The sequence below is a fragment of the Spermophilus citellus genome (assembly GCF_964194105.1).
Source record: "Spermophilus citellus genome assembly, chromosome: 2".
Classification (NCBI taxonomy): Eukaryota; Metazoa; Chordata; class Mammalia; order Rodentia; family Sciuridae; genus Spermophilus; species Spermophilus citellus.
The window spans coordinates 149,609,654-149,628,782 of record NC_138183.1 but is presented as its reverse complement, the minus strand read 5'-3'; the positions used below and the strand labels follow the sequence as shown (position 1 = coordinate 149,628,782).

The following is a 19,129-nucleotide window of genomic DNA, read 5'->3' as shown; positions in this document are numbered from 1 at the left end:
CTGAAAGTAAATCCAGGAGAACAAACTCCTTCCTGCAGTCTCCAGCCTCCACGGGGATGCCCAAGTACATCCAAACCTGTCTATCTAGCACAGCCAGCAGTCGGCTGCTTGGAAGGTTTCTGGCGAGAAGTCCTAAAGGAGGGGGCCCCACATCCCAATCGTTCTGCTTCTTCATTCAAGATCAGCCAAGCCAGCTCACTGGGCTCTGACCTTCCCCTACTGTGGAATCAAAAAATGATCTGGAAAGACCTTCTCACACCTAGGACTGAACTTGGGAAGTTAGCTTGCCTGGAACTGTGTTCTGATTGGCAAGTGGCACCAATGTTCAGGAGTAAAGAAGGTGGAGAGCAAGAAGTGAGTATTTTAAAAGAACTCAGCAGCCAGCCTTGAGGGAAGAAAGAGACCCGAAGTGAGTGGGGGACAACCAGCTGGGGCTAACAGTAGGCTTCTCTGGCATGGCTGCCCACCCTCTGCCTTGCAGGGACTCCTGTTTCTAAGGACGGAGACTTAAAGAAGAAGAAAATCAATATCACCCTTGCAGGAAAGGAAGAAACTGGGGTCCTCATGAGGCTCTAGCCAAGGCTACTGCCAGTCATCAGTAATCTCTGGGACCTGCCAAAAGCTCCTCCTCACTTCCCTGGTTCATAGGATGAGCTCATCAGGCCAAAGAATATGAGAAAGCATTTCGCTTTTATACTATTTTCCTTCCCAGACACTTAGCCTCTGTGGTCTTGCTGATCTTGCATCCTTCCAGTAGGCTAGGGATTCATGCATGTCAGAGTTTGAAATAACTTTAAGACTATTCCAGGCTACTTCCCTCATATTTGGAGATGGAAACTGAAGCCAAGGGAATTGAAGTCTCTGGCTGGGTCACAGGGATGCCCCTCACTCCTGCCAGCCTAGGGCACTTTCCATTAGATAATTTTGTCCTTTGTGCAAGTAAGGGGAATGAGTTCCAGAGTGAGAGAACAGAGCCGGAGTTAAACTCAGCTGTGTAGCCCATTCACCTCAGGGCCTTACTGTCTCACAGGTGATCTTAAACTTGAACGGATTTCCTCATCTGTGAAATGGGGTTAGGTTTCCCTTACACCTACCTTACAAAACTGATACGAAGGATTTTGGAAACCACACTTGTGTGGGCAGTTTGCTCTTGGCACACAGTAGGTGCTAAATAATGTTTGTCTGGAGAAATGGAGCCCTGTTCAGTTTGGTGACTCCCCTTCCTAAGGAGCATTGAAACCCAGTATGGAGGTGGGAGGGGGAGGACAAGGCTCTTGCAGAGAGTCATATTCCTCACCAAGCAGGAAGCTCAGTGCTGGCTGGCTGGCCAAGGGGAAGAAAATGTCAATGAATATTCTATAGTTCACATACAAACCTGTCATGCCTGAGATCCAACCAAGTATGTCTGGGAATGATTTTTTCACAAACAATTTTGCTGAGACTGGGTGTGCTGATGAGTGTAAGATAGGGACAGAGGGCAAATGCACTCTGACAGCCATTACAACATCCCACCTTAACTTACAGTGTGAGATTCCAAATGTGCCTCTTGGCACAAATAGTATGAGGTGCATCATTAGAGCCTCGATGCTTTCATTTAACTCATTGGGGCAACATTCCTAAACCCCAACTTGCAAACAGTTCAGCTAGCTTCTTCCCCTTCCCCCCAATTCCTGCCAGCAGAACTGACTTCTTGGCAGAGCTGTCTCCTGAATGGATGCCCCAGTAAAAACCTTGCTTGCATGTTTGCTCACTTAACTTGATGACATTTCAATCTGGGGTCAAAAGAGTCCAGTGTTCAGCATTAGTAGGGTGTATGTGTGTGTGAGGGGAGGCAATTAGTTCATTGGTGCTTTCAAGACAGAGGCCCTGTGGGTTGGAAAAGGGGAACTAATAGGTTTGAGGAGTTCACATGTCCGTTGGGCTTCCTGTTCCTGCTGGGCTCCCATTCCGCAGACCCATTTTTCAGACAGCTATGATGTAGTAAATGAGGATGGAACCGTATGTCAGGGGGTTTGGTTTCCCCCTGGTCCTACCACATGTTACCTGTGTATTCAGGCTGGTCCCTTCCCCTCTCATAGCCTTTGGCTCTTGGTGGGTAACGTGAAATGACAGCTCCTCCCAAGATGTTTGTGTTCATTAAGTAGTGCCTTGGAACCATCAAGTGCAAGCTGTTGCTCTTCAGCTCCCTGGAACAGGTGGAACAACGTGGTCAATATGGTCTTGCCCAGAAATCCTCCCGCTCTCCATCTTCCGTGCCCCCACCAAGGCCAGTCTCTTCGGTTAACAGGGCACGCTCATCCCTCGCGCTGTTCCCAAACGCCACCAGGAGGCGCCCTTTGCCCACCGAAGCTGGCCGGGCTAATAACTCCCGGGGGCCGGGGTGGGCTGCCCCTTTGCGCAGGGCTGTGGAGGGTGCGGGCTGCGTCCGGGTTCCCCACCTGAGCTCCAGACATCGCCGCGCCCGCGCCTCGGCTTGCCGAACGCCCCTCGTCCGGGCTCAGCGCCGCTCCCCAGCAGGGCGCCTCCCGCTTGGCCGGCCCTGGCGGCCGCAAGTTTGCCGGGGCTTCTCGGACCCGTCCCCCGGTCGCCACTGACGCCGCTCCGCTGCCCCTGAGCCTGGGCTCTGGGCGCGCTCCGCGGGTCCCGGAGTGGTCTCAGGGGCTTGCGGCTGCCGGCGGGGTGCGGGCCGGCCCCGAAGGGGCGCCCCCCCGGCCGGCGCGAGCGGGGCCGCCGCAGTTCCCGTGCTGCCCGCCGGGCGGCGCCCCGCGCCTCGCAGCGCGCCTCCCGCGCTCCCCGCTCCCGGCTCGCTCGCAGCCGGACACAGACTCTGCCTTCGGCTGCCGGCGGATCGGGCTGGAGCCGCCGCGGTTGCTGCGGAAGAAAAAAAAAAAAAAAAAAAAAAAAGGAAAACAACAGCCCAGCGGCCGGCAGAGCAGCACCCGGCCCCTGGCTCAGCCCCCGGAGTGCGGAGCCGCCCAGGTAAGGGCATCGGCCCGCCGCGGAGACCCCAGCCCGCACCTCGGGCTGCCCCCGAACCCCCCCAGTGCCATCGCGCCGGCCCCCCGCCGCGCCGCACCCCGACTTCTGACGTCTCCGCCGCTCCTACCCTCGGGGGCCGCGGCTCGGCCCCCGCCCCCGCCTCCCCTCTCCCGCCTTCAGCCACCCTGTCCCTGGCACCTCGGTGCCTGTGTCCCCCAATTCGCCACCGAGCCCCCGCCGCTCTGCTCCCGTAGTTCCTCCAGTCTCCATCACCGTCTGCCTCCCCCCTCTGCATCCCCTCCCTGGCTTGCCGTCCTCCCGCTGTGGTCCTCCCCCTTCCCGGTACAACTCCCAGCCCTGCCTCTGCCCCCTGCAGGGATGACGGCCCCTTCCCGACACTGGCGCTTCTCCCCCATCTCGTCACCCTCCGCTTCTCCCCGCGCTGCTCTTCCCCAGCTACGGTCCCCCTTCAAGCGCAGCCCTGCGCCCGAAGCCCTCTCCCCTTCCCTTGCTTCCATCTGCCTCGACTGCCCCTTGCCCCTGCCCTGGACTCCGGCCACCACCACACCCCCCACCCCACGCGTCGTCTTGCTTTGGCAGAAGCAGTCCTATCAGAAATGACCCTCCTTCCCGCGACTAATGGGGTTCCCAGACATCCCACCCTAGTTCACCGCGTGGGGAAGTGAGGGAGAAACTCTGGAGACCTGCATTAGGCGCGGGAGGGGGAGGGGGAGGGGGCTGGGTGGAGGGGGAGGGGAGCCCATGGAGATGCTCTCCCGTGGGGACTGGCCGAGCAGGAGCGGCTCAGACCTGGCTGGGTGGAGGGTGCGCAGGCGACTGCTGGGACAAGGGGTTCAAGGCGCTGTGAGCACCTGTGCCTCTCGCGCCTGGCTCCCTGGAGCTGAGGAAAGTGAGGGAGGAGGTGGAGCCTGGGGAGAGTTGGCTGAGGGCCTTGGGTTGAGGTTGATCGCTGAAGGGGCTGGGACAGGTCCCTCTCGCTGGGCTGCCTGGCAGTGGTGGGGCAATGCGGGCTGAGCCGCTCCCCGCCTGGACCTTGGGCTGCTTGGCTCTTGGCATCTGTACTTGATGCTGCCATCTTCCTCCTGGTGCTGTTGTCTGGTGATGCCACGCGGTGCCACCTCCCTGCCTCCCTCCAGTGGCTCTCCTGGGCATGTCTCCCAGGGGCCTAGGTTGTCTGGAAAGAGGAGAGGAGCTCTGGCAAGGCTGGGCCTCTCTGCCCTGCAGTGGGCATCTCTCAAGACCAGACCAAGAGGTCTGAGCCCTGCCAGGGATGAAGAGAACTACCTTCACGTGCACTCCCTGTGGGTCACTTGGTGGTAGTGACACTTCTAAGAGCACCTGGATACAGCTGATGTGGCATCCACTGGGATGCGGCCATTGGGGTTGGCAGTGGGCATGTGAGAGAAAAATCCTGTCTTACATTAGTCCCTGAGTGTCTGTGCTTGGTGGTGGGCAAGGGGTTGGAGAGTCAGCTGTGATCTGTCCTGCCAGGGAAGGAAGCTCCTGGAATTCCACTGGGCATCTATGGGCTTGCTTTATTTGCTGAAGCCGCAGCTGATGCTTCATCATTAATCAGGTTTATTATTTTCCTCACCGGCTGGATGTGTTCCTCAAGGTCATGACCCTTTGGAGAAGTTAATCTAATATGCACACATTAGAGTGGCTGGGTTTGTTTAATTTTCCATATTTTGTTCATTTCATGTGGCCTGGGCTTGCCCACCAGCTTCCTGCCTGTCTTACCAGCTCATCTCTCTCCTCTTCTGGACCTGTCACCTGAGCCCCCGAGGCAGGGCTGGTCCCTAGTGGGGAAGAGACAGGTGCTAATGGAGTTGGGAGGAGATCATAGGTTTCCAAGTTATTACCTTTCTCCTTCCCTTTGCATCTTGATCATTGCTGTTTTTCCAGCACTGGAAAGTTCCGAGAGACTGGGGCTTCTTCATAATTTCACTTTCCAGTTTGGTTTCCCTTAGGATGGGGAGGGGACATTTTTGTAAAGGGAGGAAAGTGAACCCTTCTCTAGGAAAGTGGGCAGTGCTGCTGGAAGACAGGGGGCCCTGGAGACAGGAGCTCAACTCCCCTGAGCTGGGTCTCAACCCTGAAGAGATGGGATGGGGGGTAGGGGGGAGACAGGCTCCGCGTGACATGGAAGACCAGCTCAGAAAGCAAGAGTGGTGAGTGGTACACCGGTGGCTATGTGGCTGGTGAGAGTGGGCAGGCGTAGTGCGCATGTGGGAAGAACACAGCTCTTGTCCCTGCTGCAAAGTATTCATCCCTTATATGTGTACAGAGTTCTGCAGCTTTCCAGATGCCTTTCAGCAGAATGACTTTGATCCCTACCATGGCCCTATAGCATTTGGTCTGTACCAACAGCCAATAAGGAGGTATCAGTGACCCACAGAAACTGAGGCTCAGAGAAGTTAAATAACTGATCCAAGGCTCCATAGTCATGTGGGAGGTCTCTGGACTCACAGTCCTGTGCTCATGGGGGAATCCTTGTCACTTTGTAAGGTCTCAGCTTCTCAGTCCTCAGATAGGCCACCTCTCCCTCTCCCATGCTTCAGTCCATCCCAGTGATAACTCAGGGCTTTCTTCCTTCATGTGGGACAGACTGTGTCTTACAGGTGACCCTGTCTCAGGACCCCTCAGTGGCAGTGGGCTCCTGAGTATAGTTCAGATGCCTTTGCTTGAAGTTGAAGGCCATATGCATGTGGTGTGGCCTCAGGCCATGTGTGTCATCTGGCATGACCTTCTGCTCACCTGTGTGTTCAGGCACCATCCGTATGCTCTCACTATGCCCCTGTCCTTGCTTTTTGTTCATTGCCAGGGATCAAACCTGGGACTTCACGCACACTAAGCAGGTGCTCTGCCACTGAGTTCCAGCCCCTGCCCATCCACATCTTGCCCTGCCTTCAGAGTGCAGCCCGAGGCAATTATGGCATGGAAGGGACAGCAGTTCCGGCTGCTCAGTGTCAGGCCCATCCAGGTATCTGTCCTCTCAACCCTCTCTGCATGACCTTGGATAAGAGACTTAACCTCTCCGAGCCTCACTTTCCTCACCTATAAAATGAGGATAATCTGCATCAGAGGGCTGGCAGCATGGAACGTGAGTGGCAGGAATGTGAGTGGACACAGGCAAAGGGCTGCTGGGGCATGTCCCCTGGGTGCCCAACCTACTCTCCCTCTCCTTGAGCCTGGCTAGTTCCCTAATCCTGCCCAGAATTCATAACTCTCTGCCCTGTCTGTCTCCTGACTCAGACAGCAAATCCCTTGAGGAGCAAGGCCTTTGCTCCTCGCAGGACAGGCACTGTCCTTCATGACATGTAAACTGGCCCCATGCTAGTGGGGACATAAGAAACAGTTGTTACTTGAGTATACTATTTTGTTACATAAAACAGGGTATGTCTTACATTTAGCAAATTCAGTATGAAAAAAAAAATCTCATACCACAGCACCAGGCTGGGTAGATTATGAGAAGGAAGGCAGGAATCAATTGAACATCGTATTGACTACATATTCTGCTTGTTTTGCTCAATCATCCCAGTTGCCCTGTGAATTAGATGTGCCAATCTCCACCTTCACAGAGAACAGGTAGTCCCTGGGGCCGCGCAGTGTCAATACACCCTGTCCCGAGTCACAGTCTAGTGGGAGCTCCAGATCCCAGAGACACTCAGATTTACGTGCAGTGCAGCCTGGGCTGGGGGGTTAGTGGGTAGTTAGTGTGGGGCGGGCCCTGTTCTTTCCTCTGCAGGTGAATTATTTGGGTGGAGAGTATGCTGGACCCTGCTCAGGTGGAACCTCATGCCTGTGTTCACATGCACCGTGGATGTGAGAAGCAGGCATTCCAAGCTGGATGGAGCCTGCAGGGGAGGCCTTCACAGAGAGGGGGGTGAACAGGGGCTGCATAGGCAGAACAAGAGGGGAGAGGATGGAGCGAGTGGGCAGAATGGACGGGGCAGGTGCAGAGTCCTGTCTGCTGTAGAGGGCTCGTTCAAGGCATAGAGGAGGGTAGGTAGGACTGACTGAACTCCAGAGAGAAAAGGCTCAGGCAAAGGCAGCAGGCTGTGTGGAGTCGCTGAAGATTCTTGGGCAGAAGAGTGTTGTGCCAAAAGGGGGGTTGAGGGCTAAGCGGGGGTGCACTTGAATGACATTTCCAAGGAACAGCAGAACGTGCCGACAGATTGGGTATAGCAGACGAAGGAGCAGGAAGTGTCGGGATAACTTTGAGATTTCTAGCCCGGGAGGCCAGGGAGACTGGTGATGCTGCTTTCAGAAATAGGGAAGCCAGAAGGGGAAGCAGGGCTGAGGGAAAACGGGGGTGCTTTCCCCAAACTGCCTTGAGGGGGCTGCCTGGAGCATTCAGGGACAGGGTCCTGTGGCCTCTGGAGTTGCTGGACAGCAGCTAAACAGTCCTGTGTGGCACACGCTGCATGAACTGGCTCCAGGGGTCTCTGATGTCTGAATTTTACCTCCCCAACTTCCTGTTAGTGCTTGCTGCCCGCTTCAAGGCCCCGGATCCTGTACCCAGCACTTCCTGCCCTCCAGTCCTCCTCCTATGTCTGTTACCTCCACGGGACTGAGAATGGAGCTGACATCCAAGAGGGCTGGAACCGTGTCCGAGATGTCCCTGATGCTTACAGAGAGCAGGTGCTAGTAAATATTTGTCCTGTTTAAGGGGCCTCAACTCGTATTTAGCAAGTGTGTGTTACAGAGCTAACTGCACAGACCCTGTGGGCCTCAGGCCTCCCTGGGAACTGGTCCGGCTCCACAGCCTGCTGTACTTCCTCATGTCCGTGACTCTCCTCTTGGCGCCCAGCCATGCAGTACTGGCTTGTGTGGCCAGCAGTCCCCGGGCCTGTGGGAACACTGCTGACAAGTCTTGCTTCCTCACTCAGTCTTGACTTTGAAATAGGCTGCTCTTCAGCCCAAGAGAGGTCTTGGGGGGTCCACAGACCCGCTGCTGGGAGCCCCAACCTCCTCATCTCTAAGTCAGGGACAGTTTTCTCAGAGGCACCAAGGAAAACCAGGTAGTCTGGGATTCCCTGTGCAGGGTGCTGCATGTCACTGTGGCCATGAGGAGACGAAAGGGAAGCCACCATATGCACAGTCACCCTGGGCATCTTGGGGAGAGGCCATGCTGTGGACTAGCGGAAGAGAACAGGGTTAAAGCAGGAAATCCAGGTTACAAAACGCTGCCTCGGTTTCTTCTCTAAAATACGGGCATATGGCGAACTTTACCTCTTGGAATTCCCATTTCAGTGAGATGCTTACATGGAGCCCCTGGGGGCTTCTGCCACAACCCCTGGAAGGGAGAAGGCTGACCCTCCAGGACAGGGGAGTCCTAGTGGTGGCCTGGGAGGGTGGTTGTGGAGTAAATACATGTTTAGAATTGGAGTTTAAGGATGAGAGTTAAAGAGGAGGATTTAATAGAATGAGAAATCAATAGCCCAGAGGAGGTTAAGATGTGTGAGTGAATGGCCAGCTGCAAGGCACACTTCATGAAAAAGAAAAGTTTGAGATGAAGTGGAAGATGGAGGCAGAGCTCAGGGTGGAAAGCTGGGGTGGTCTGCTCTGCTCAGCCAGCTCTGCAGCCTGGAGCTGGCTCCTGAAGAAAGAAGCTGGATCTCAGGAGCAGTGTGAAGGGTGGCTGTCTGCAGCTGTCTCCCTGTCAGGTGACCTGGGCAGGCACCTCCCTTGTTCCCTGGAGGCTGGGTCGTGCAGTGGTTAGCACTTGTCTATCAGGGTCTTCCAGATTCAGCTGCCTGGCTTAGGGCACAGAGCTAAACCAGCTCCACAGTGACCTCTGTAATCTCAGCAGGTGTGGAGAAGTTCCTGGCAGCAGTTGTTGTTAGAAGTATTATTACATTTTTATCTTTATAGCATCTTGCTAGCCCTGCCCAAGTACATAAGACCCTACAGAAATAAAGCCGGGCACAGTGGTGTATACCTATACAATCCCAGAAATTTGGGAAGCTGAGGTAGGGAGGATCAGAAGTTTGAGGCCAGCCTCAGTAATTTATCAAGAACCTCAACAACTTAGCAAAATGCTATCTTAAAATAAAAAATAAAATGGGTTAGGGATGTAGCTCAATGATAATGCCTTCCTGGGGTCAATCTTCAGTACTGGGGGGAAAAAAGACTCCACAGAATTAACATACCCAATGAGGTTGAGGAGAGGATGAGGTAGGGATGTCATGCTTTTAGGAAGCAGGAACCCCCCCCCCTTTTTTTTTTTTTAATCAGTGAAGTCTTGAGTGGATTTAATCTAAGCCCCAGACAGAAGAGGGCCCAGAGAGGTGAGGTCACTTGACCAGGCTGTACAGCTAGGGAATGGCAGAGCTGGGGTATAAGCCCAGGCTCCATGCTCCCCTGCCTGTGTCCCTTTTACCCTTTTACTGGGTTTTGTGGCTGTCCTTGGGTGGTGAAAAGGCTGAAAAAGAGAAGCTTCAACAATCTTTTGGTTCAGTCCCAACATCCAGACAAACTTGAACTATAATGAGGCAGGAGAATGAAGACCCTGAATCTTGAAAGCCCTCCACTGTGAGCGCCATGGGGGCAGACATGGGGCTTTGTTTTTTTGCCCCACACCAGGTTGACATAGAGTAGATGTGAATTCAACAGAATCAATGACAATGACCATAATAATAGCTAATGTTTATTCACTGCTTATTACGTAGCATGCATGACACAGTGGAGTCTTTGTATGTTATCTTAGTTAAAAATCCTCTTAATAACTTCTGTGGACTGAATGTTTGTGTTCCCCCAAATTTACTTGTGGAAATCCTAACCTCCAATGTGTTGGCATTAGGAGGTAGGGCCTTTGAGAATTGATTAGGTCATGAGGATGGGCCCCTCAGGAATGGGATTAGTGCCTTTCTCACAGGGACCCCTCAGAGGTCCTTCATGTCTTCCACCATGTGAGGATGTGGAGAGAAAGTGCTGTCTTTGAAAGTTCTCACCAGACCCTGAACCTGATGGTGCCTTGATCTTGGCCCTCCCAGCCTCCAGAACTGGGAGATAAATTTCTTTTGTTTATAAGCCATCCAATCTATAGGATTTTCTTATAGCAGCCTAAATGGACAAAGATTTTAACTTTAAGGAGCTGTTGTTATACCTATCTAACAGATGAGGAAGCTGAGATCCAGAACAGATGACTTATTAACTCAAAATCCCATAGCTAGTAAGAAGTAGAGTTGGAATTTGAACCCAGGTAGTCTGATTTCAGACTCTGATGACAGTTCCTGCGTGTGCCTGTGTATGTCTGTGTGTGCACATATGCGTGTGTAGTGGAATATGCATGGATTCTCCTCTGATTTCCTAGACTCTCCTTCTGGCTTCCTCGCCACTTCCATTCCTCATGTCTTAGGCCAGGAGGCCAAAGCTCATTTCTAGAGCTGACACCCTCATGGCCCACACCAGCCCAGCCAGCGGCCTTCAGGCCTGGAGAGCTGGTGCGGGGCCCTCTGCACTGGGATGCTTTTCTGTCTTGGGTGTGATTTCTTTGACCTTGAGTGGGATGGTCAGATGGGGAGTCAACTAAGGATCCACCCCTCGTTGCAGTGTTCCCTGAATTGTGTGTTGGTCTTTTCCACCGTGGAGGCTGTCCAGGGAAGGGTGTGGGGTAGAAGCAGGAAAAAGGCAATGACGGAAGCACTGGTGAGACCCTCTCACGAGCCGTCAAGTGACACTGGACTCAGGGATTAGCTCCAGCCTCACCCAGGCGGGACCAGCCAGAGTTCAGTCTATTCACCAGCTGCTCCAGGCTGGCTGGCTTGGCTGCCCTGGGCTGTAAGCTGGGGATTCATGGGAGGGAACCTCACTGTGGTCTTGGACTTTCTTTCAGCAGAATAACTGGGGCTGTCTTTGGGAAGAAGTCTGAGGCAGCACTGGGTGACAGTTAGGGCTATTCTTGCTCTTGATGGGTCTCCTGTAGCCTAGTTCAGTCCTAAGATCACTACAAATAACATCCGTAGCAAGGTTGCTTATAGGGTGGGCTGGGGGTCTTTCTCTTTCTGGTGGTGGTAGAGTAGGTTTCAGAGTTGGGGACTTGAGAGTGGGTTTAGGGAGGGCCAAAATGTCCTTCTGGAGCCATTTCATGGAGCCCCTCTGCAGCCCTGCCTCAGCCTCTGTGAGCACAGCCCATCCTTAGACCGAGGCTGCCGTGCCACTTCTGATGGTCAGTCACCTGCCCAAAGGCTTATTAGGTTCTTGGTGACTTCCGTCTCCCCCAAAGATCGCCAAGGCCTATAAACCTGAAAGGTGGATAGGACTGGTAGAAATTATTGTCCCCAACTCTCAGAATTTCAAAAACTAGCTGAAAACCACCTAGTTGTTGTATGGGTAAGGGGGTCAGGACCCAGAACCACTGCCCCCGTCCAGCGTTCCGTTTGTGCCGGTGGTGGAAAGAGCCATCCTCCATAACCCCTGCTCTTCCCAAGGCTGAGAATGGATGCAGAACAAAGCAGGGTTTGTCCAGGGATGACAATGCCTGTTTGATTGCTGGGAAACTAAAACCCTGGAGGTTAAACAAACCACAAAATGTTATTCCTGGGAGGAACCTGGGGTCATTGCATTGGACCTCCCACCTGAGGCTTCTCCCGATGGAGCCTCCTGTGGATGTTCCCTGGCTCCAGCTGCTCCGCCCCGTCTTCTGAAAGGTGACCTGGGGCACTCCTGCCATATCCAGGCACTGCTGTAGGTGGTTGGTAGGTACCAATTTGGTCTCCCAGCCTCCCTGTGCAATGGGTGCTGTAGTCTTAAGAGTGAGGAAGCAAACCCACAGTGATCGCGTAGCTTGTCTGAGGTGAGCCCTGGGAGTGGTGAGCTGGGAGATAAATGAGGCCACCCGGGCCGTGCTCTTGACCTCGCAGGGCAAGCCCCAGCCTGCTGCCTGGCACCTGGAAGGTGCTCAGTCAATGTAGGTGACTCTCTTGAAGATACCAGAAGGTTCTGTCTTCAGCGAGCCACATCCACTTCCCTTGGGTCCTCATCCCACTCCCCTCCTTGTAACCCCGGGTGGCCCTTGGGATGTGCAGATGCCCGCTGAGCAAGGGACAAAGCTGAGTTCAATCCCATCCTCCCTGCGTGCCCAGACTCTTTTCTTCAGACTGAAGACTCTGGACCAGGAAGGTGACAGTGACCCAGGAGGCTTGGAGAAGTGTCCAGGGCTTGGGCTTACCTCCAGGGAGACCGTTGCCTGGACCCTGGCCACTCAAGGCCGGGCAGGGGGTTGCCACATACCCACGGGTGAGCGTCCATTTCCAGAATGCCTGCTGCGTGTGGCACTGGACGAAGCAGATGTAGCAGGCCATGCCCCAAGACCTGTCCTCCAGAATGCGTGCAGGTATCGGCTCAATCTGCAAGATGCCACAAAGTGGGCCTTTGAGCTTCTAGGTGGCTGGTGCTGCAGACATCCGTGAGAGGGCCCCAAATTCAGATGACCCAAATCTAAGAGCACAGAGTGGGCACCTGGGGGAGAAAGCTCATGCGTTTATGGGAGCTAAAATAGCACCATCCGACTCTCCTTTGAAGAGAAGAGTCCTGCCAGAGCCCAGGTAAATAGGCTGGAACAGGAGCTCTGCCGGGAAGGTGCAAACTGGTGGTGAACAGGTGTCGGGCTGTGTGGGGTGGAAAGTCAGCTGAGAGAGAGCGTTTCCCCTGTGCTCTGGACTGCTCCCCTCACCCCTTCCCGGGAGGAGAGCTGTTATGTGGGATGGCCAGAGCTTGACCTTGGGCTGCAGAGCCTGGGTGGAGCTGTCCTTCGCCCTACATTCCTGGGGCAGTGCTGCTGCTGCTCTTTGCTTCCCAGTTTCTGTCCTTACATGTCACTGTGAGTCCTCATAGCAGCCCTGCACTGGAGCTAAATTAGTCCTGCTTGACAGGGGAGACCACAGATGCTCAGAGAAGCCAAGTCCCTTGCACAAGGTCACACAGCTGAACCCAGCATTGCTCTGTTCTCTTATACTGCTGCATCTCCACGATGGCCAAGGCCTTCTGCAGAGCTTGGAGGAATCTGCTCAAGCCTCCAGCTCCCAGCAGGGTGGGAATGAAAGCAGCCCACCTGGGATGGTCAGGTGGAGGTGGTAAGACAAGGCTAGGCCACCCTTGGGTGATTCAGGGAGGTCCGCAGAGACTGTCTGTCCCACAGACATGGATTCCCCTGGCGCAGGCGCTGTGTCTCTTTCTCAGCATTCATTCCTCAACATTTAGGGTAGTACCTGCATATAGTAGATGCTCAATGCACACTTTTTGAATGATCAGCTTCCTCTGTGAGTGCTTGTCTGTAGAGGTTTGGATCCTAGAGCCCTGGACTAGCAATGAGTCTCTGGAAGCTTGGACGGGAGGGCTTCGGCTCACAGGCATGTAGGGTTCGGAAGTCAACTCTGGATCCTCTGCTGGATGGCAGGATCAATTCTCAGGTTGGCATCACCCATGATGGAGCTGAGCCAGTAGAGGGTAACCTTGGTGTGCCGGATCTTGGCCTAGGACACTTTGCCTCTTCCTTGAAGCCAGCTGAGTCTGGCAACCAGGGGTATAGGGGATTGGACCAGGGTGGGTAGTGAAAGCAGAGGCAGCATATGGGGTGACAACTGTGATTCTAGATCAGGGCTGGGGGGACACACAGCTCCCGTGAGTCCGGAGGAGACTCTGGGAGCAGAGGCCAGACCCAGGCTGTTGCTCTAGGTGCACCCACCGCGGGCTGGGCCTGTGCGGGCTCCAGTTGGCTTACCCTGGAGTAGACAGGTCTGAGGGGGGCAGGGGCAGCATGGGAGGTGGTGCTGTGGGGGCAGAGTCCTAGGAAAAGGCTGTCTCTGTGCAGAGACGAGAAGGCCCCATGACCCAGAAGAGGACCCAGGCCTGGGGTCACGATCATGAGCCATGGGGCCCGCACTGAAGCTTTCTGGAGGAAGCTGTGGTGCTGGTGCTCTTCGGAGCTGCAGGTGGCTTCCCTCCTTACCCCTTGGGCTGGCTCAGCGTGGGTCTGATCCTGGCCCTGAGTGAACGGACTGATCTAGTCAAATCCTTTTACAGTTGAGGAAACAGGCTCAGAGAGGGGAGGTCACCATGACCTGCAGAATCAGGACTTGGAATGGGCTCCCCGCAGGTGGCCCATTTGGTCTCCTGCCTTTCACCAGACTGATTCCCTCAGAGCCGCTCATTGGCCCATGGGGACAGGTGCCTTGCTATTCTGCTCCCCACCTGGCCGGGACCTAAGGCACCACCATTTCTAGCCAGCTCCATTCCTGCTGGGCCAGGTGTGGCAGGAGCTTCATGCAGGCGTTGGGACTCAGAGACACGGGGTGAGGATTCGGGCTCCAGACACCACGTGCATCCCCATCAGATCCATGCCAAGGACAGCGTGGGTGAAGTCCTGCGGTTTGGGTTAGAAAGGAGCAGAGCAGGACAGGCTAGTGGCCGTCCTCAGGCGATCTTGAAAGCTCTATGGAGAAAGCAGGCCTTTGGGCGGAGGACTTGCTGTCATAGGGAGGTGCTGGTTGATATGTGGGAATTCACCTGGGGGGAGGTGACAGGAGAGGGTCCTGGCCTGCTCAGAGTGAGATTCCCTGATTCTCTGCAGCCTTGGACAGGTCAGGACAAGCTTCTGTTTGCTCAGTAGTAAAATGGGGACAATAAAAACCTAATCTCACTGGGCTGGGGAAGAGCAAATAAGATAACATCTATACAAGGGCTTCTTAAATCACAAGGTGTTTCAGTATATTCTGTAGGATTTATTTATATAAAGTTCAAAACCAGGCAAAGTAATCTATGGTAGCAGAAGTCAGGGTGATGGATACCCTTGGAAGGAACTCCCAGGGAGGCCCTAGAATATTGGTCATGCTGTTTCGTGATCCAAGGGCCGACTACATGGATGGCCATTGAGTGGACACTAACATGCACGTTTCTACCTGTACGTTATATGTTGGTGTTAAAAGTTCTTTAAAATTCAAGTGCTTATGGGGCTGGGGTTGTGGCTCAGCGGTAGAGTGCTTGCCTGCCATGTGTGAGTCACTGGGTTCAATTCTCAGCACCGCATATAAATAAATGAATGAAATAAAGATCTATCAACACTAAAAAATATTTTTTAAAAATTTAAGTGCTTATAATGCATATAATGGCCACATTATAGTGCTAAAGTATAAGTCACTTGATCAAATGTCCAAGAGGAGACCCAGAATGATGTTAATAAAAATGGTAGCTGGTACCTATCGAATATTTTAGGTAGTGTACTCATCACTCCACAAGCATTTTCTCACTTAATCCTACAACAACCCGCATTTTACACTTAGGAAAACTGAGGCTCAGAGAGGTGATCCAAGTTGCCCAAAGGCGAACAGCCAGCTGTGGCAGAGTGGGGTGAGATGGGAGCAGACCCAGAGGCAGCACCCTCCTCCAAGTGGAGTCTGCAGGTCACCGAGGTTTATGGAGGTGCCCCGACCCCTTCCTGGCCTGACTAAGCGTTGGGCTCTTGGTTCTCTGTCACCTTAGTTGCTCTCTGCAAGGTCTTTCTGGCTGCAGCTTGCCTACAGTATGTGAGAAAGCCTCAGTTTCCATGCTCCACCCAGGCTGGAGATGCTTCTAGAATGGAAGAAGGGGAGGCAGAAGCCAGGAAGGAACAGGCTGGTCTGGGGAGCCGTGAGTGAGCCATGCTGTGCTCATTGTGGGGTCTCCAGGGTTGGGAGGGGAAGGGGGCCAGGTAGAGGCTCCAGGACAAATGGTGGGGTGATCAATAAAACCCTCCAGCGTAGACCCCTGCCAGGCAGAGGGCAAGACAGTGTTTATTCGTGCAGCGAAGGAGAGGGGGCTGCAGCTGCAGCTGTGGATTTCCTCACTGTCGCCCCGCAGGGTCTGGGGTCTTCTCCTTCACGTGGAGAAGCAGGGAGGAGCTCACAGCCTGGGTTGGGCTTGGAGGAAAGTAGGAAGTCAGGTGCTTTTGTAACTTATACTCACACTAAGCCACTCCTGCCTTGTCTGGGGAGGGAGGGACAGTATTGTGTTTGCCTTTATATGCAACTGGCTAAACAGAAGAGCCTTCTTGGTATCCAAGGTCCCTAGTCAGGGGGAGAGAAAAAGTCCTGATGGTCAGAGTAGCAGAGAAGTGTCCTTCTTTTCCAGCTAAGTTGGCCTCATCTCCTTCAGGAGGCCTGCCCTGATTAACCCCTTCAGCATCTGACCCTCAGCAGGAACATACATGCTGTGAATAGAGTACATTAACCAATTCTGGTTGCTTGTGGTGGTTTATATCTTAAGCCAGTCTTCAATGTGTTAGTCTTATCAACCCTATTTGACTAGAGGCTGGCAGAGGGCAGGATTACAGGGATCCTCTCTTAGGGATCCTATTTACTGTATTTCTGACACTGGCTCTCAGTAGCGTTGGTTCTCTGCCTCAGGGCCTTTGCACATGCTGTTTACCCTTTTAGAAACTTCTCTTTCATTTCTTCTCTTTCTACAATATTATGTATCTATTCCTCTTCTGAGAAGTCCTCTTCTGCTGCCTCTGCCCCCAGCATACATGAGGTCCTTTGTATGTGCTCCTAAAGCAGCCTCCAATTCCCCCCTCTTTGGAACACTTCTGACACTGTCTTACAGCTATCTGCTTCCTGCTCAGTCTCCCCCACTGGGCCCTGAGCCTGGGAGGCCAGGAACAGGCCCATGTGCCCCAGGTCAACCTGCAGGTCAGCAGTAGAGCTGGAACCCAGTTCACCTTTTTCTGATGTCATGCCTCTGTCATGCCCTCCTTCCAGAGCAGCTCAGTGGCCTCCTTAGGAATCAGGGGACAGCAAGTGTGAGTTCTCAGAGGCCCCTGTGCTCACTTAGCTCCTGAGAGTCCCTGACCTTGGAAGGACCTGTGTCCCTACCAGAAGGTGCAGGTGGGGAGGGAAGTCTGCCTTTGATGAATAGCCCTATGGTCCCAGGACACGCAGGGCTAATTCAAGTGCAAACAGTGTATTACTATTTATTACTCATGCTCCACTGCTAATAAAATTTGAGTTTTAAAAATAATGGTGAGTAAATGAATTGGTCGATGGCCGGTGGAGAGAGGAGGCAGGGGAAGAATATTTCACGAAAGGAGTGACAGGGGTCTCAGCCATCGAAGACTCTGAGATTGGGCTCAGGGCTTACTGGGGACTGGGGGTTGTTCTTGGGGGCATCTCTGTTCTGGTCCAGTGTGGGGACTCGTTAATCTGCACGGTGTACAATTTGTTTGAAAGCACATTTGCCAACGGTAGCAGCATCTGCAGGCTGAGGAGGAGGCTGGTGACTGGGTAAATGGCTCCCAAATATGTTATCTGTACTTAAAATCCTTAATTTGGGAAGCCGTTTCCCATGAAGTCCTTCCTATACTTGTGCTCCAGGGAACCTCTGGTGACTGGGTTGCAGGGCAGGCTGGGTTGTGCGGTGCAAGGTTGAGAGTGACATTCTGAGCCCTAGGCAGGTTCATAAAACAACCAGGGACATGCCACAGGCTCCACAGTGTGGGGAGGCAGGTCCAGCCTGGGGTGAAGAGGGTGCTCGGGTGGGAGAGCATTTCAGGGTGAGGAGTGCTCTGATGGCCAGGCAACGGCACCTCTGCTGGCAGAAGCTTCGTGGGCTGGGGAAATACCAATTTAAGATAAGACCTGCCACGGTGTGACATGGAGAGAGTCATTTCAGCTCTTTGTGACTTAGCTCCCTCATCTGTAAAATGGGGACAGTGAGTCCTTCCTGGCCCTCTACATGGGATCAGGAGGAGAAGGCTGGGCCGTCCAGGCAGAAGGGTCTGATGGTTCTTCAGAGTCGGTCTCATGCTTTGCTTAAGCTGGGCTTTTGGAAAGCTTAGAAAATGTGGGCAATGGGAGATTTTTGTCTGCATGTGATGAAATATTTTTCCCCTTAGCATCTCTAGGATTCATCCCCCAGGCCAGAACGGCCAGGAGGGTGACTCGGAGGTTGGTGCATCTGCTTAGCATACACTCCTTTATGGCCCATCTTCATGCCCCCTCCTGGACAGCATCCTGCTCAGCAGTGCTGTCCAAATCAGCACTTGGACTTCAATGTCTCCTGTGGACCAGGGGCTCCATGTCCCAGGAGCCTCCTGCTGGCTGTCAGGATCATCCTATTTACCGAGCAAGAAACAGGCCCACAGCGATGAGGGGCCAAGGTCTTGGTCAGAACTCAGCCCTTCCTGCCTCCTTTAGAGCCCTGCTGCCTCATGGTTCTGGCCCAAGGATGTCACCTGAGGGTCATCAGTGGCCACTATGGATCCGTTGCCATCTCTTCCTTTCCTCTTTACTCCCAAATGGGGACTTTCCCCTGTCTCCATCTCGGGATGTTCTGAGCGGGAGGAAGGACTTCAGCTCACCTGGTGGGTGTCTGACTCAGGGAGCAAGGCATTCGAGGTCTGCCCTGAGCCTCTGGGCTGCTGTTGCAAGGATGAGTGCGAGATCCTGACAGGGGCCTCCCGAGTCCCCCATTCTCAGAAGTTACCTGGTCCCTTACTCTGCACCTCTCTCCCCTGACCTTGCGCTAAACAGCTGCGTGCTCCTGAGCTCCCCACCTGCAACTCCCTTTGCTCTGGCTGCCGGTGCCATGGTGCCCCTGAGCGGGGCACAGTAGCCATGTGGCCCTGCAGGGTTACCAGGGAATGTCCCAACAGCCAGCATGCAATGAATCAAGGTCTCCTCAGAGGGGAAAGGGTATCGTTTAGACATTTTGTGTAAATTAGTAATATTGTAACTGTTAATTGAATGTCCATTGATCGCCCATCAGAGGTTTGATTTACTCTGTCCTTCGCCCTTGGAGTCTCGGGTGACTGTTGAATAGGCTGCTTGCTCTGCCCTCGTTTCTCTTCCTCTGATGTGGACTCCTTCCCTGCACCCAGCAAACCTTGGTTTCATTCCACTGGCTTCATAATTAGCATCTTTTGTTTTCTGACTCTGGCCTTGGCCTCCCTACAGCCACTTGTCCCTCCTGAGTGGATTCCTATGACTCATTCCTCAACCAGAGTTTTCTGAAGTCCAGGGACACCCAGGACAAAGGCAGAGTCGGCCTGCAGTCTTTCTTTCAGAGATTTAGTTGCTTTGAGCTTTTCTTTGGAAGGATGTGGGAAGACCAGCTGCCTGGAGACTTTGGGGATGTGCCCTGGTTGTGCTGC

At 53.7% G+C, this 19,129-nt stretch overlaps 1 protein-coding gene across 1 annotated transcript in view; it reads left to right on the top strand.

Moving 5' to 3' along the window:
• The first annotated feature begins 2,388 nt into the window (after nt 1–2,388).
• GRIK4 (glutamate ionotropic receptor kainate type subunit 4) overlaps nt 2,389–19,129 on the top strand; it is a 418,526-nt gene continuing 401,785 nt past the window's right edge. The window contains exon 1 of the mRNA XM_081281772.1: nt 2,389–2,979. The gene's annotated coding sequence lies outside the window, so the exon portion shown is untranslated. The remainder of the gene's footprint in view (nt 2,980–19,129) is intronic.